The sequence below is a fragment of the Diabrotica virgifera genome, chromosome 6 (genome assembly GCF_917563875.1).
Source record: "Diabrotica virgifera virgifera chromosome 6, PGI_DIABVI_V3a".
In the NCBI taxonomy this organism is placed as follows: Eukaryota; Metazoa; Arthropoda; class Insecta; order Coleoptera; family Chrysomelidae; genus Diabrotica; species Diabrotica virgifera.
In genome coordinates this window covers 198,715,646-198,727,217 of record NC_065448.1, presented here as the reverse complement: position 1 = coordinate 198,727,217, position 11,572 = coordinate 198,715,646, and the positions used below count along the sequence as shown (strand labels likewise).

The 11,572-nt window shown below is 35.3% G+C and overlaps 1 long non-coding RNA gene across 1 annotated transcript; it reads right to left on the bottom strand.

The window, feature by feature from the left end:
- Positions 1 to 8,515: 8,515 nt before the first annotated feature.
- LOC126887126 (uncharacterized) lies at positions 8,516 to 11,215 on the bottom strand. Its single transcript, XR_007698964.1, has 3 exons — positions 10,552 to 11,215; positions 10,299 to 10,493; positions 8,516 to 8,697 (listed from the first exon to the last, which is right to left on the bottom strand). It is a non-coding gene; the product is annotated as an uncharacterized LOC126887126 (long non-coding RNA).
- Positions 11,216 to 11,572: the final 357 nt, after the last annotated feature.

The window sequence follows — 11,572 nt, the reverse complement described above, 5'->3', positions numbered from 1 at the left end:
TCCTAACTGACCAGCACCGAGAGCTTTCCCATACATTGCAACTGAAACAAATAGGGTAGGTGACTAGCGTCATCTGGCAATTGAAAGATGAAGTAAGAAAAGTAAGATTGTTTTGCCTTCGCATTGCAACTAAATAAAAATGGTATACATTTTTATTTTATAGTCGTATTACTCCGTAGAGTAACTAGGTGCATTTTCCGTTGGAACTTTACCAAGCTGCAGACGGGGATGTGAATTGCATAGTGTAGAATTTCTTCCTTTTGTCTTCACTGCAGCATCCATTTGGCTTGCAAATTGTAGAAGCCTTGGAGGTGTCACCGGACGGGTGAACCCTGGAGAACCTGAGCAACCTTACCGGAGATTGGGTAACCAACCCCAGTGGAAAGTAGGGTAAGGGCTGACGAGGAAGGGAGAAATAGTCCTCCGAAAAGGGGGTTGGGCGATAGGCCAGTAACCTATTCTTGTAAAAAAAGTACTACTACGAAACCTTCAGATAGGCCTCGGAATGGACGGATATCAAGACGACGACTTTGGCAACGGAATATGGAATTTATGCTGGGAACATGGAATGTCAGAACGCTAAATAGACCAGGAGCACAGAGGATCCTTCTACGCGAACTGAAAAGATATAAAATAGGAATCACTGCAGTACAAGAAACTAAATGGTTGGGAAAACGTAGCCGGGACACTAAAACACACACTATACTGTATAGCGGTAAAGATGAAGGAATAAAGAATTTGGAGTAGCCTTTATCGTAGATAATAAAATGAAGCACATGATAACAGATTTTCAAGCCATCAATGAAAGAATCTGCAAGCTTAGGATAAAAACGTATTTCTTTAACATAACCCTTATAAATGTGCACTGTCCCACAAATGAACAGGAAGAAGACACTAAGGTAGCCTTTTATCAAGATCTAGAACGAATCTATGACTCAATACCAAGAAACGACATTAAAATGGTGATAGGCGACACAAACGCCAAGATCGGAAAAGAAGAAGAGTACATAGGGGTAATAGGGAAACATAGGGAAACACAATAAATCAAATAGACCATATACTGACTGAAAAAAGAATGGCGACGAGTATATTAGATGTAAAAAGCAGACGTGGTGCAAGCTGTGACTCAGACCATCTACTAGTGCAGACACGGTTTAGATGCAAAATCAGTCGAAAGGTAAAGGAAAAATATCCAAAACAAGAAAAACTAACCTTAGATAACCTAAAAGTCCCTGAGGTACAAGAAAGATTTGAGAGAACAGTGGATGAAAAATTACTAGAAGAAAACAGAGCAGACTCCACAATAGAAAATCAATGGAACACCATAAGCAGTATCATACTAAACACAGCGAAAGAAGTCCTAGGAACAAAGACACAACGGAGAGAAGAAACATGGTTCGATGAAGAATGCAAACAAGCTATACAGGAAAGAAATAAAGCACATAAGAATTACATACTCAGACGTACTAGAGAGAGAAAAACAGAATTTGAGAACAAAAGACGAAGAGCAGATAAACTGTGCAGGCAGAAAAAGAGAAAGTACGAAAACCAACGGATACTAAATATAGAAAGGGAGTTTAAGGAAACGATAAACACGTAGTTCATACCAACTTATCAAACATTTAAGGCAGGGATACAAACCGAAGACTAGCCTCTGCAAAAATAAGAAGGGTGAAATCATTAGCGATATGGACGAAATTAAGATAACCTGGATGACATATTTTAAGGAAGTATTAAACAAAGGGGCACAACCACCATTACAACAACAGAGGCAGCAGCAGACATAGCAGGAGGTACAACAAGAACTGGGGGAAGATGGAGAAGAAAATGAATTAACTAGACCCCCAAAGCTAGAGGAGGTCCAAACGGCAATCCACATACAAAAAAGCCATAAAGCACCGGGAATAGATAAAATACCGGCAGAACTACTCAAGCAAGGAGGAAGGAATTTGACACAACAGATGTACCAGCTAATACGAGAGATATGGATAGAAGAAGAAATCCCCCAACAATGGAAGAAAAGTATAATCTGCCCTATTCATAAAAAAGGAGACAAACTGTTGTGTCACAATTATAGAGGCATCTCTTTACTTTGTTCGGGATACAAAATATTCACAAACATCCTTAATCGAAGACTTCAACCTCTCACGGAAAAAATCATCGGGGAATATCAAGCAGGGTTTAGGCAAAATAGATCTACCATTGACCAACTATTTACAGTTAAACAAATACTAGCCAAAGCATGGGAATATGACATGGACGTTTACAATGGGTGCGTTCGGACGACCATAGCGGCTGATTGTCAGCAGAAATCGGCTGAGTGGTTGTATCAAGCCATGATAGGGAAAGCTTAGTAAATCTCTCAGCGGCTGACTTCCAGCGGTGACGTCTGACAGCTATTGCTAGCTCAGCTGTCCAGCCGCTGTGGTCGTCCGAACGCACCCAATCTCTTTGTAGATTTTAAAGAAGCCTATGATTCAATAGATAGAACAATTCTACCTAATATATTGGAAGAATTTAGCATAACATCAAAATTAATACGACTAGTGCAAATGACAATGACAGAAACAGAAGCACAGGTATGTATTCAAGGACAGATCACTGATGCGTTTACGATAACGCAAGGATTGAAACAAGGCGACGGACTGGCTCCAACGCTTTTTAATCTTGTTCTTGAATATGTAATTAGACGGTTGACGGTGAGAGGAAATAACATACTTACAAACAAATCTACCCAATTAGCAGCATACGCAGATGATATAAACATAATGAGCAGAACAATAAATGCAGCGGAAGAAACCTACGTTGGGTTGAAACAGAGTGCAGAAGCAGTAGGGCTAGCAATAAATACAAATAAAACAAAACTACTCATACAAAACAGATCAAATAGACCGGCGCAACAACACTTTATTGACGATATACAACATATGAATAGATTCAGTCACCTAGGAATGGATCTGGTTGCAAGCAATGAAGAAAACCGGAAATAAATAGAAGGCTTGTGCTGGCAAATAAAGCCTATTTCGCGATGGGCCACATATTCAAATCGCGAGACGTACACCGGAAAACAAAACTCCGGGTATATAAAACAATAATCAGGCCCATAGTAAGTTATGGCTGCGAAACATGGGTGGTGACACAGAAATCTGCCAATGCATTAGATGTGTTTGAAAAAAAAAATATACCGTAGGATACTGGGCCCAATAAGTGAAAATAACAACTTGCGAATTAGGTATAATAGAGAAATATACGAGCAATATAGCGAACCAACTCTAGCACAATACACTAAACTGCAGAGATTACGGTGGGCAGGGCACGTGGTACGCATGCATGAGAATTGAATCCCCAGAAAATTGTGAATGCAAGAATGCAGGGAAAAAGACCTGTTGGAAGACCTAAAGAGAGATGGGAAGACGAAGTCGATGAGGATGACAGGAACTTCCTGGGAACGCGTTCATGGAAAAGAACAGCGGTAAATCGAAATGATTGGAGAAGCTTGTTGAAGGAGGCCAAGGCTCAATTTGGGCTGTAGTGCCATTGGATGGATGGATGGATGGATGGATGGAGGTGTCACCAGGAAAATGTACCAATAAGTTTTTCAATTTAAAAATCTTTTAGTAATATTTTTAATATTTTCAATATTATTAATGTTGCTATTAGGATTGAATAACTTCATCTTTCAATTGCCAGATGACGCTAGTCACCTACCCTATTTGTTTCAGTTGCAATGTGTGGGAAAAGCTCTCGGTGCTGGTCAGTTAGGATATGGAGAACAAGCCTACGCTCTCTCCGATGAGATTCCAATAACAATCGAAAATCGCAATTCAGAGAGCTGGATTGCACTCCGTATTCTAATTGAAAAGTAAGATTGTTTTGCCTTCGCATTGCAACTGAATGAAAATGGTATACATTTTTACTTTATAGTCGTATTACTCCGTAGAGTAACTAGGTGCATTTTCCGTTGGAACTTTACCAAGCTGCAGACGGGGATGTGAATTGCATAGTGTAGAATTCCTTCCCTTTGTCTTCACTGCAGCATCCATTTGGCTTGCATATTGTAGAAGCCTTGGAGGTGTCACCAGGGAAGTGGACCAATAAGTTTTCAATTTAAAAATCATTTAGTAATATTTTTAATGTTTTTCAATATTATTAATGTTGCTATTAGGATTGAAAAACTTCATCTTTCAATTGCCAGATGACGCTAGTCACCTACCCTATTTGTTTCAGTTGCAATGTGTGGGAAAAGCTCTCGGTGCTGGTCAGTTAGGATATGGAGAACCAGCCTAAGCTCTCTCCGATGAGATTCCTATAAGAATCGAAAATCTCGATTCAGAGAGCTGGATTGCACTCCGTATTCTAATTGAAAAGTAAGATTGTTTTGCCTTCGCATTGTAACTGAATAAAAATGGTACACATTTTTATTTTGTAAATGATTACTTTATACAAAAGTAACGATTTGTAACGAATCCTCGAAAGTAACTATAATCAACATCACTACTATTCCTTTGCCTTTGCCCCTACAGTGTAGGCAACCACAATCGACATTAATATCGTTTTTCTTTATAAAATTTTCAATTTTTATTATTTTCAATTAAAGCCAGTTTATTTATAATCCGCAAACGAGGAGCAATTAGGTGATTATACCCAGAAAATGAAAATTTATTCGAAATCTCAACTTTTTATTTGGTTATATCTCGAAAACGGAAAATCCGCAAATGAAATTTCGAATGTAGGGATTTTCTTACGTCAGAAACAGTCATTTTAGATATACATTACAATACAGATAATACTTTTGCAAATACAGTTTAGGACCACCAAAATGGAAAATTTTTTTCTTCGGAAAATTTTTAAGCTTTATGATTTTTAGTTTAAACCAGGTCTATTCGTAATCCTCAAACCAGAAGAAATTAAATGATATAGTTATTGTTATTTTTACAGCTTTTAATAAATATCCCGATAATGGAAATATATACTTTGGCGCTGTCCCGAGAAATTTCATTTTGATATAACTTAAAAATGGAATATCCGGAAATGAAATTTCAAAGGAGGGATTACCTTTAAGTCAGGAGGAGTTATTTTGACTATAGTACATACTACTTTTAGCCTTACAGTTTAGGTTTACCAAAAGTGAAAATTATTCTGGCATTCCTTTGCCCCTACAGTATAGGCAACCAACATTAAGGACATTTTTCCTTTATAACATTTTCAATTTTAACAATTTTCAATTAAAACAACTTTATTCATAATCCGCAAACGAGGTGCAATTTTTTTATATGGTTATTTAGTGACTTTACGGCATTTTATACCCTGAAAATCGACATTTATTTTTAGCGCTGCGCCGAAATCTCCACTTTTGATTTGCTTATATCTCGAAAACGGAAACTCCGCAAATGAAATTTTGAATGGTGCAATTATCCGCAAACGAGGTGCAATTTTTTGAGCTATGGTAGAAGTCAAAATAACGACTTTAAAAAAACCGTTTCGCTAACTTTGGGTGCGTTCGGACGACCATAGCGGCTGGCTGTCAGCAGAAATCGGCTGAGTGGTTGCATCCAGCCGTGATAGGGAAAGCTTAGTAAATCTCTCAGCGGCTGGCTTCCAGCGGTGACGTCTGACAGCTACTGCTGGCTCAGCTGTCCAGCCGCTGTGGTCGTCCGAACGCACCCTTTATGACGCTGCCATTTCAAGACTTTGACGTTTATGACACTAAATTGAAAGCTGGAGGGCAAACATTGAAATTCTTATATTTGTACCGCATTGAATTTTTTGAGTTTTTTACGTTAAATAGTTTTTTTATAAAATAGTTATTGTTGTTATAAAATAGTGGTTTATATAATTGTTTTTATATAATAGTTTAATCGTTGTATAATAGTTTTTTATAGTTGTATTTTCCGAACATTTTGCTGTTGACTTCGTATAGCTTCTAGCTGTAGAAGTACTTTAACGACTGTATTTAGTTGTAAGCAGTGAATAAATAAACATAAGTAAATATTTTCAAAAGCTGTTGGTATATAGATCCATTTTCCCTCAAGGAGTATGAGTTAACCTACAGTAGAAAAAGTTTTTCAAGGGTAACAACTTGGACATAGTTACTTACATGGACATAGGTACCTAGTATTTTTTGTATTTAGAGCTTAGTAATAGTTTTTACACAGGTCAACAAATGAAGGCATTCAAGAATTTAAATTCTTACAAATATTTTGAGGTAGGATTTGTATATAATTGTGGAGCTATAAAAATAAATAATTTCATATAAAAAAAATCATAAATAATCATAGTGGTTCACCCCAGATATCTTAAAAAATTGACCTTTTAAAGAATTTGTACAGTCGGAAAAATGAAAGAATACCCATGAACGGTCACGTCAATCTTTTTCCGACTGTACCTGCAGTGAAAAAATTTCAAGAGAAGAAACTGAGAATCTGCCGGAAGAGGTGAAATGTTTTTTGATTAGACAACGCTCCTGCTCATCCCTCTGAAAATGTTCTATGATCAAAACATGGCAACTTTAGTTGTATGTTTTTGCCAAAAAATACAACATCGCTTATTCAACCCATGGATCAGGAAATAATTTTAGCAACAAAACGAATATATCGCAGAAAGTTTTTAGATGAAGATAACGCAGAAGATACAAGAGGGCAGCATACTTTGCAAAACTTAACTGTTACAATTTGAAATCAACAATTTGTTAAGTTTGCTACAGCATGGAAAGGCAATTATTAAGGGGTTACATAGGTCTTGCGGGTAAAAAAGTGACTTTTAAAAAAAATTATATCTTGGAAACTAAAAATTATTTTTATTTATAATTGGAACATGTAAAAGTATAGTACTCTCAAAAAAATTTCAGCCAAAAATATTCATTTTTGTAGAGTTGACTGCAATTTTTCGACAACAGCCCTTTTTTGCGGTGAGCAGCATAACAAGTCCAGTCTCATCTGAAATCATAGATTCTTGTAGTTTATACCACTGGCTAGTGAATGAACGAAGGATTTTTTATTAGATGAGGTCATTTTTGTTTTATAAAAAAGAACTACTTTAAAAATGAGAAAAATTGGGGTCGAAAATGTGTTTAAACTTATGTAAAATCTTCATATTTCATTTTTTTAATTCCTTCGTTCATTTACTAGCCAGAGGTATAAACTACAAGAAACTTTTTGATTTCAGATGAGACTGGACTTAGTTATGCTGCCCACCGCAAAAAAACTTATCTACAAAAATGAATATTTTTGGATGAAACTTTTTTTGAGACTACCTTAAGTACTATACTTTTACATGTTCCAATTATAAATAAAAATAAATTTTAGTTTTCGAGATATAATTTTTTTAAAAAGTCACTTTTTTACCCACAAGACCTATGTAACCCCTTAAAAAAATGTTTGGAAGAATTTGTTTGATGGCCAAGATGCATACATATATTTAGAAGGAAAGTTCCTGATTTCTATAGTATAATACATAATCGAAGAGGAAGTAGCCCTAAGCGCCGGACTCCACTTGCGATTTGTAGTCGTGAAGATTGAACACATTCTTTCAAATAGAAGTCAATCCATGATTATTTAGTCACAAATGGATTGACTTGTATTTGAAACAATGTGTTCAATCTTCCTGATTACAAATCGCAAGTGGAGTGCGGCGCTAATAACACCAAAATATTCCATATATGTCCATAGAAGGTACACAGACATTGAAAAATTCCTGGAATATCCCCAAAAACACGTTCCCTGAACATCCCAGGAAAATCCTGTGTCAGCATTTTAAACATTACCTGAATGTCTTATTAGAACATTCCATGAATGTCCACGAATGTTCTTTGGACATTCAAAATATATTTTTAGACATTCCCTGGATATACCAGAAATACAGTGATGAACGCTCTAATAACCCGCAAAATAGCACAAAAGATGTATTAAGTAGTGAGATAAAAAGACATGAAAATAGTCGAGCTGGGAAATTTAGCGATATTAACTTATACATTTAGATTATATTGATTGTGTCCCACCTTCAGACGTATCAGATGAGTTTGGAAACTACCACTGTCACAGTGACAATTTTAGTTGACATACTCCTCTGATATGTGTAAAGGTGGGAAACAATCAATATAACGTAAATTTAAAGGTTAATTTCGCTAAATTTCCCAGCTCGACTAGTTTCATTTCTTTTTATCTCACAATTAAATATGTTGCGCTATTTTGCCGGTTATTATGGCGCTCATCACTGTATATTTGTATATCCTTGCTGATGTGACAATACCTCCTATCTGTTTTTTCATGAGTTTTGTAGGAGAGATGGAAAAACATGTTTTAAGGTCACCTCCTGTGTTCATATGTAAGTTTTGACTTGTTTTGTAGTTCATAGATAGTTTAATTTACTACAAAACAAGTCAAAAAATATCATATGAAAACAGGAGGAGACCCTAAGGCAAGTTTTTAGTCTCTCTTACAAAACTCATGAAAAAACAGTTAGGATGTATTATTACATCACTGACGATATGTGGCCATACCAAATAATACATCCTTGATAAATATAAACATTTTTATTGTACAAAATCTTTTCATACATTTTTAATGTAGTTTACTGATATTCCTACATATTTTTAAAAAAATGTGTCACATTTGCTTTGTATTCATTTCTTTTGCCTTTCGTAGCCACATATTCCATTCCCTTCCTAGTTTTTTTGTACACCACTTCTCTCAGCTGATTCTAAAAAAAAATTAAAATGGTAATTTTTCTATCCTTTACAATTAACAATCAGAAGAAATATTAGTTACAGATAATGATATGCATAATAATAATAGGTATGTTCTAGCATCAGTTTCAAACAGTTTGAAACCATCAGCAAATAGTGGATCAGCGTGAGTAGAGGGGATAGCACTGGTGACTGTATTATGTTCTCTCACTGACCAACTGTTTGCTGACGGTTTTTGACTAGTTTGACTGTTTGCTAGAACAAACCTAATAATAATGAATATTTTGTATTTTGACAATGACATCTGATGTGGAAGTCAAAACATTAATAAAATTATTTTTTCAAGTTAACTTTCACATGCGTGTCTTAAAATTGTACTTTTAATACTTATATCATAAATAACTATTAAAACTATCTTAAGAGGAAACAGTATCGATCAACAGGTAGCGAAAACGTGTTCCAAGATTGCGGCTGTAATTTTGAATATTTTTTCGAGATATTTGGCACACGTATTCGTAATACTAAAATTTTTTATTTGATTAGTAGTTCCAAAATGACACAAAATCTAGGCATCGGATAAAAAAGTTTATTTGAAGAAAGTGTATTTTTTTGTTCTTCTTAATGGCGGTATAGGCTCGTTTTTTAAATATTGTATAATTACAGAGTAATTTCCACATATTAATATATTTTTCAAATTGGGCTCTGTACCGCCATTCTTTATTATATTACGAATACATGTGCCAAATATCTCGAAAAAATATTCAAAATTACAGCGGCAATCTTGGAACGCGTTTTGGCTACCTGTTGATCGCTACTGTATCACCTTAAAACATTGTAATTTGCTAAACCAGTATATTTTACTCTACTACTACTCTACTAGCTACCTCATTTTCCACTGTTTCTACAGACTTGTTTACATGGGTAGAGTTTTGAGGAGAGTAGAATAGCAGTAGTACTCTACCAAAAATGGCTTGATACCATTCACATGAGGAGAGTACAAGTATAGTACTGATGCTAGTATAGTGAAACCGATTTTTGTGTTTTTAAACACTCTTGATTATAAGTGCACCTTAAATTCTTAATTTTTTGCTTGAGCTCGTTTACTCCAAAGCCCCCTTTGCCATTCTTTCGACGATTTCATCCTCCGCAGCTTGCTGCATACTTTTATTTCTGTAGTATACACTACCTAAATTCCATAAACACTGGTATTCGCTGTATTATAGCTCTACAAGTTTTAAAGTTTCATCTTCGGTGAACTTCATTTTCACTATTTACACAAAACACAATTCCAGCCAGAATGACAGCGGCCCCATGTACTCTCCTACCTACTCTACTCTGCCATAATTGAGCGTGTTCCATGGGTAGAGTGCGCAGCCGAGTAGACATTTTGGCAGTGGTGGTGGCCATAGAGTAGTTACTTTGCCATATGTTGCTAGTCACTCTACTTTAACTCCTACTATACACTCTACTAGCTATTCTACTGTGCTGAGCATTTTTACAGGTAGAGTTACTCTACTCTATCAAGTACTTGCATCATTACTCTACCCGTGTAAACAAATCTACTGAAGTAACAGTAACCTACAACCATTAATGAAAAATGTCTAAAATCATTTACCCAACTAGTATTTGTAGAATTTAAGACAGTCCAGTGCCTTATAAATAATTTCAATATGAATATTTTTTCTTTTAATTCTCCTTTGATACCACTTCATTTTAGATTTTGGGGAACTTATTTCATTGTGTTTATAGCCCATATTTATTGAAGGAACCCAATCTGGATTGTTATTATCGATTAAGTCGGCTGGTTTTCCTATAAGATTAAAATGTTAACATCTTCAAAAATCGTTACTGTTGTAATTGTAACTTACCAGATATAAAATTATTACAGCAGACAGGACAGGAGAATTTTCATTTCGCTAGTAAAACCTTACATTGTATTGCATTTAACCATTGTTGTCTCTCAGCTGATACCGTATTTAGTTCAGTTTAAAAGTGAACTTTATCTTGACTTTATCAGGATTACTTTGCATTTCACACTTCAAAACACAACACCAATGAAGCATATTATCTTTCTAAATTAATACTTCCAGAGAAAATGTTAAATTAATCTTTGTACAACACAAAATTACAAAGAAACACAACAAAAATGATCTAAAACCATCTAAAACACATTAAGAACCTATAGAATAACATTTATGTTTTACTTCCAGCAGCCATATTGATTTAATTTTGACAGCATGTTGGAACGGCCTATATCAAAGAATACTCCATCCAACAAGAAGCGAAAGCGTGGAATATTTCGGGCTCCAAATTTCTTTGCGCATGACCATGCGCCATGTTTGATGTTTGATCGTTGCTCGCATTCATGCCCCGCTAACTCTAATAAAAAACATGTAATCGTATTTATTTTCCTTCCGTTTAGTCAGAGGCGCTGATATCGGCATTGTGATTGGTGGAACATGACTTTTGACAAATCGTGCGCTATCTGTGAATCTGTAATCTGTGTTCGTGTTCGTTCGTTCGTTGTCGTTCACTTATTTTATATGGTCGGTTATGTGATGTGTTTGGTGTTTTGTGTTTAGTTTGTGTTTGTGTCACCATAAAAAGCTGATATTCAGTCGTGTTTTTTGATATTTTTGTTATTTCATATTCGAGTACCTTTTTAAAGGTAAGTTTTTCTGATTGTAGGTACTGTTTATCCAACAGTTTTAAAATACACATTTTATTTCGCGTTTTGTTGTTGGGTCTAATGGCCGATCAGCTGTTGTGTGCAGCCGATAAATTCAACAAGTAAACATGTATTTAATCGAAATTAAATACTAATATTTCTATGTAAAATGTCACATTATTGTATAAATAAATAATTAAGAAACAAAAGTTGTTTGTGTT